Here is a 6,471-nt window from a genome sequence, read left to right on the forward strand (position 1 = left end):
GGGGGGGGGGGGGGGCAAACAAAACCATTCAAATAAATGCACTAATTACAAATTGTAGTTATTATTACAAAGGAACCACAGAAGAAGCTGAGCTAGGCAGCAAGACAATATCTATGTCCTAGAGGTGGTCCAGGAGGGCCTCTTTAAGAAGCTAACATTTAAGCTGAGACTGCAGCCGTGATTCTCAGCCCTAGCTGAAAATTAGAAGCATCTGGGAAGCTTAAAAAAAAAAAAATGCCAGTAGCTAGGCTCCACCCCTAGAGATTCTAGTTTAATTTGTCTGCGTGGGAGCCCGGGTATTAATATACCCTCCCACCCCATCCGATCATTCTAATGTTCTGCTATGGCTATTGTTCTAATAGAGAGAGACCTGGAGAGGGCAGGAGGAAGGACCTTCCAAGCAGAGGCACCTGTATGTGCAAATTCCCTGAGATAGGAAAGAGTTTGCCATGTTCAAGGGAGTGGAGGAGGATGGCTATTGTCTAGAGTGCAGCAGTGGTGGGCATAAACAGTGCCAGGTGAGTGTTCTCAGGGATGGACACACACTCTCAAAGCCCGTAACAGACTCTTACAGGAACCCAAGTGTCAATTTGTTAATGTGCAGGAAGAACTCAATCTGCCAGGTGAGATCCTTGAGCTCTCTGATGAGTACGTTATCTCCTTCTAGAAAATTCTCTGTCAGTTCACCATCATGATATTTATTATTAGGTAAGCCGAACACAGGGCTTGTGGATCCTTTAGTTATTTACCTCTGGTTTTGTTCATCGAAAGATTTAGGGCGGCTTGTAAAGATACACACATCTTAGCAAGATCAAACCAATTAAAAATACGAAATGAAATGATGACACTGAGAGAAATGAAGACAGAAATTCTAAAACCAGAGGTGAGGTTGATACAGAAAAGATGTGCCATGTGGTTCTAAGCTTTTAAGCCACCATATGAAACGACAGATTCTGCCGCATCAAAAACTGAATGCCCTCCTCAGTAAAATAACTGTATTATTGCTCAGGATACTGAGCCTAGAGAGGAACTTGGCCCCTGGATTCTCACAGAGAGGACATCACGGCTGAAATGAAACACTGTCCTTACACCAAACCCAGCCAGTGACAGGTTTTGTGCCGTGGTTCCTTGCCCTGTTTCTCAGGGTAGGCTGATTTCATCTCCCAAAAGAGCTGACTGAAAGCAATCCTGGGGTGCGAGGAGGGGAGGGTGTGCCGGAAGGTGGTAGTTCATAAGGGGTGCATTATCCCTCATGCTGCTGTGAGGTGCCAATTTAATGCAGAGATGAAGATCAATTGCAGATTTTCTTCAGAAAATGGGGGCTAGAAGGGTTTTCTCATCCAACTTTCTAAAAAATTGGGGGCGGCAAAGGGTTCAAAATCAGTCATACTTCCAGCAAGAGACCCAAGGGCTTTCTGTGTCCCAGCGTCCCTTGAGACAGTGGGGGGAGCCGGGCAGGGACAGCGGCCTGCGTGGACAGCCTCCTCCACCTGCCGTAGAAGGTGAGGCAAGACTCTGCCCTTTGAGACACAAAGTAAGAGGTGCCACAGGCAGGAGGCCTCAGGCCTTGTGCCTTCTCTCCACAAAAGGACACACGTACTCCCCGGGTCAGGCCAGGTGGGGTGTGTCCGGAGGTCCAAGCACTCCCAGTGCATCCTGGATGGTGCTGGGAAGGGCATTGCCGTGTCCGGCTGCGAGACTCCCTTTTGCCTCGTGGCGCCCTGGCTGATCCCCCCTCTTCTGGGGGACTGGCTCGTCTGTGAGCGTGATTGTCGTTTCTGGTGTTCTCATGTAGACTCTGGGCTTCCTCCTGCTCTTGTCGCCTCTTCCACACCTCTAACCTCCACGTACAGTTTAATCCAGGGGCGTGGGTTTCTTGCCGGGGGTGGGAGTGGGTTGGGGACAGCGATCTAACTTTCTTCCTTTTCTGGAAATCTCCTTTTGATTTTCTCCCAATCTCTCTCTCTCTCTCTCTTTGTCTCGCTTTTGCCCCCAACTCTGTTAATAGACAGGGGTCGTGTTGAGGGGCGGAAGCAAATGACTTAAAATACACGTACACACCACACGCTCACAGACACACACACACACACCCAAACTTCTCAGGGACGGGGGTGGTGGGGGCTATCTTTCTGAGGCCACAGAGTCCGGCCTTGGGACCAAGGTGGGGTAAATCCTGGGGAATTCAAAGTGGCTGGCAGGAAGGAAGCTATGGTTATGGGGTTCCTAATAGGGAACTGACACTTGTTATAAGCCACATTCTGGGAACCGGCCTCCCATGAACTCCCACACCAGCATGTTGACACTGCGAGAACCCCCACCAAACAGCCTCGTGAAGCCCGGTTCCAAGGCCCTCGAGGCCCAGGGCCTGGCCTTGCTCACTGGTGTCTCTCAGGCATTGACTAGTCTGTCACGCAAGAACCATTTGCTGAATGATAGATTGGTTCTCTCATCTAAGCCTTGCAATAGCTGAATGTGGTAAACATTTTAAAATATGGTTTACAAGCCAAGGAGACCTCAGCTGGTTGAATGAAACTCTATGGCCTATGAAAAGCAGAACAAAGATTTACCCCATCCGGCTGTCCTGGTTCTTCAGGCCATGTCTCCCAGCAGGGCGAGAGCTGGGCCACTGTGGATGGGGAGGGGCAGCCAGAGGCCCCCCCCCCCCCGAGGCCACCAGTCCATTTTCTCTCTTCCTGGTGCCCCTCCTCTGAGATTCCCAGGCAAACGCAATCCAAACGCAAGGCCAAGGTTTGCTTTCTCAAAACACCTTTGTTTGAAATGCCCTCTGCTAGGGCAGACGCACGGTTTTTTTTCTCTTTCACAGTCTGAACAAGGACCTCTTTTACTGAGGATTTTTATGTAAATAACAAGACAACCATCTGTGCACCCTGGATTCATGCATAAGTGGTATTCTTGCCCATTGCAAAGGCGCTTTGCCATTTCTTCCAAAGGGAACTCTTAATTAAGACAATGGTATTCGTAATGAACAGTAAAATCTTGGGAACCTTGCGATATCAGTCATTTACTAAATTATTTCTCCCCTGGGTCTGTAAGATGCCTCCCCCCTTCTTCTTACTAGTAACTTAGTAACTGAAATGATTTAGATTTAGTGGGTAGCTTTTAATGTTTACACAGACCCTCATCTGTGATATGCCACCTAGTAAGATAAAATACTGCAGTGGGTTCTGAAGATGGAAAATATGTACTAAAACCTTGTCTAAATGCTTCGAAACCCAGGCCATTAGTCATACTGTAATTATTCTTACCCAGCTCCCCACCATGTGATAACTGTATTAAGCCAAAACACACATTCCTTCTGATTGAGAGATTTCATGACAATGAAATTTCATGTAAAATGTTAGCCTTTGTAAGAGAAAGAGCTGAATTCTGATGTACAATACATCGGTGCAAAATACATTCATGTAAAACGCCCTTTAAAATTCTAAATATGAAGATATCTTAGAAATGCCCCAGGCTTAGACATCAACTGCACAATTTCTTCCTGACGCTTTTTAACCTTGTAACAATAGCCACCCTCCGCAGATAAGAATATCATTTCAAACATCTCCTCGCTTCCCTCTTATTGCCAGAACCGTCATTTCCCCCTCTACTCTTCTCATCGTCTATCTTCCCTCCGACTGTTTTAAGGTAGCAAGCTGCCTCTGGTTTTAGTGAGCAGGAGGTTCTCTGAATTCTCAACTGCTCTTTTTACCAGCGTTTGTTTGCTCGGTCTAACTGCGTGACTCTAGCAAACACTGACATCCAGGTTCTTTTTACTATAGAGCCATCATTCATAACAATGCAGGCTCCCCTTGCAGAGGGTGACAGCAGCCAAGGGTGTCATTCAAGCTCTGGCTCCAAAGTTAATGGTGCTTTTCTTTCTTCAGCTGTCGGAACAGAGCTCATGTGGTCAGATGACCATCACCCTCCAAAGCGGTCGCTCAGTAGCTGGGGCACTCTTCCTATGCTGCAGGCATTCGTCAAAGCACTTTGAGAGCCTTCTTACAATAAATATCCTTCTGACCCGGTTTAATAAACCACAGAAGAAAACCAGAATCACCACACTCTGTTCACAACATGTTCTGAACTCCAAATATAACCTGGCTTGTTGACCCACCTTATTCACTGGATGAAGCTCCAAAGGGCTGTCTCCCAAAATCACATCCACCCGGAAAGGACAAAGATTTGCTATCATTTGAAGAAAGGTAAAAGAATGTGCCTCGGGCTCAGAGCAAATCCAGAAGAGGAGCTTGAGACATGATGTCAGAGCCGGGTCTTTGGGTCAAGTGCATTAAACTCCCAGGGGACCCCTGCAAAGGGCACAACATTCACTCTGAGGCAGAAACGCTGGTTTGTTTAAAAAAGAGGAAGAAGAAGAAGGCCATCACTGCTTCTGCTCACATTCATATTTTACTCGTTGATAGGGATCTTCAGCTTGGGCACAAACATCACAGGGTAACTGCAACTCAGCACACCTGCTCAGAGCGGGGGTTGCAAACGTTTCAGTTATAAGGCAGAGACCGGTGAGTGTTAACTTGCCATCTCTTCAAAATAACAGATCTCCGGCACGGTTCTGGAGGGAACAGGTTGAAGCCTGTATCCAAAGGCAATCTGAAATTTTGGAGAAAGTGTAAATTTGAATTAAGACAAAAAAAGATTCAAAGCCCCATCCCCATTTAATTGCAAGGACGCGGCCCTGATCTTCCCGTCTGGAAGATAGGTGTAATAGTATCTATCTTGGAAGGATTTTATAAAAAAGCTGTAAAGTCCTTGAAATATAGTAGATGCTCATTATGTGGTGGCTATTACTAGCCACTCCTGTTTTGGACTTTTGCCTTCTGGAGTTTTTTCCTCCACCCCTATCCTCTCTTCGACTAACAAGTGTTAAATTTCATAATTTGAGAAGATTTTCCAGTGCCCAGTTCTGGCTGAAGGAAGTCACGCAAGCTTACATATCACGCATAGGATTCTAATGTCATGTGTTTATTGTCTCAACAGTTGAAAAGGATCTAGAATTTTAATCTCTACTCCCACCATGGGCTTGAACCCACAACCCCAAGATCAAGAGCCACATGCTCTACCAACTGAGCCAGCCAGACATCCCAAAGATCTAGAAATTTTAAAATCAAGTTCCTCTTTTTTTTTTTTTTTAAAGATTTTATTTATTTATTTGTCAGAGAGAGAGCATGAGCAGGGGCAGCAGAAGGCAGAGTGAGAAGCAGGCTCCCCACTGAGCAAGGAGACTGATGCAGGACTTGATCCCAGGACCCTGGGAACATGACCTGAGCTGAAGGCAGACACTTAACAAAATGACTGAGCCACCCGGGTGTCCCTAAAATCAAGTTCTTTTTTTTTTCTTTTTTTTATTAACATATAATATATTATTTGTTTCAGGGGCACAGATCTGTGATTCATCAGTCTTACACAATTCACAGCGCTCACCATAGCACATACCTTCCCCAATGTCCATCACCCAGCCACCCCATCCCTCCCACCCCCACCACTCCAGCAACCCTCAGTTTGTTTCCTGAGATTAAGAGTCTCTTATGGTTTGTCTCCCTCTCTGGTTTCGTCTTGTTTCATTAAAATCAAGTTCTTAATGGCACTTTCTTATGCATAATCAGACAATCACAGAATCTTCAGCCATGCCTCCTGAGGTCATCTGTTCATACGCTACAAACACCTTAAGATAAGTGAAATTTGTCCTTTCTCTTCTCATCCAACAAATACTTATTGAACACTTGCTATATTTGTTAAGCACTGTGCTAGGCCCTGGAGAGACAGCAGTGAATAATAACAACCACAAAAATAAAACAGCCTGCTCTCTCTCGTGAGTTTGCGTCTCCTGGAGAGATATGCAATGAACATGATAATCTAGTAATAGAGTATGTTATGGTGTGCTAATTGCTAAGAAGAAAAATAAAGCAGAAAAGAGGGATAGAAAGCTTGGGCAAGGTGCATATCCACATACGAAACTCAGGAAAGTCCTCACTGAGAAGAAGAGGGAGTTCAAGTCTGTTTTTAAAACACCCAATAGTGATTTTAATGTTCAGTGGTCCTTCACATCAGCATCCCCAGGTTTACTGAGTGTTTGCCTTCTGCTCCGTGCTGAAAGCCCTGCTTCCTCGTGTGCCCTCCGTGGGACAGGGGAGCTGACTGCCATCTCTGGGAGGCGGCCCTCCCCGACTAGAAGGGGGGGGTCTTGTGGGTGCTCCTCTCTCGGCCCCAGTCCTCCACTATGCTTCCTTCTCCACCTCTCTGCCCTTTCTGAGTCTCTTCTCTGAATCCTTGTAAGTCATTCCGTGATGGACTGCTGACCTCTAGAGAGAACTATGACCAAAGCTAAATACCTAGCGGAAAATTCCAGGGTGGTAGGAGCTTGTCAAGACAGTGCCACAAATTTGCCTTGTCCTTCAGCTTGCTATTCTCTGCTTCCATGCTCTTTTTAACCAGCTCATGATAATAACTTAA

At 46.1% G+C, this 6,471-nt stretch overlaps 1 protein-coding gene across 3 annotated transcripts in view; it reads right to left on the minus strand.

The window, feature by feature from the left end:
• The window catches only part of RHOH (ras homolog family member H), a 60,663-nt gene extending 56,008 nt beyond the window's left edge, over positions 1-4,655 (minus strand). For all 3 annotated transcript variants that reach the window (XR_014143199.1, XR_014143195.1, XR_014143197.1), the window contains exon 1: positions 4,118-4,655. The gene's annotated coding sequence lies outside the window, so the exon portion shown is untranslated. The remainder of the gene's footprint in view (positions 1-4,117) is intronic.
• Between the last annotated feature and the right edge of the window lie 1,816 nt (positions 4,656-6,471).

The sequence above is a fragment of the Leptonychotes weddellii genome, chromosome 2 (genome assembly GCF_054177405.1).
Source record: "Leptonychotes weddellii isolate Sample4059 chromosome 2, ASM5417740v2, whole genome shotgun sequence".
Taxonomy (NCBI): domain Eukaryota; kingdom Metazoa; phylum Chordata; class Mammalia; order Carnivora; family Phocidae; genus Leptonychotes; species Leptonychotes weddellii.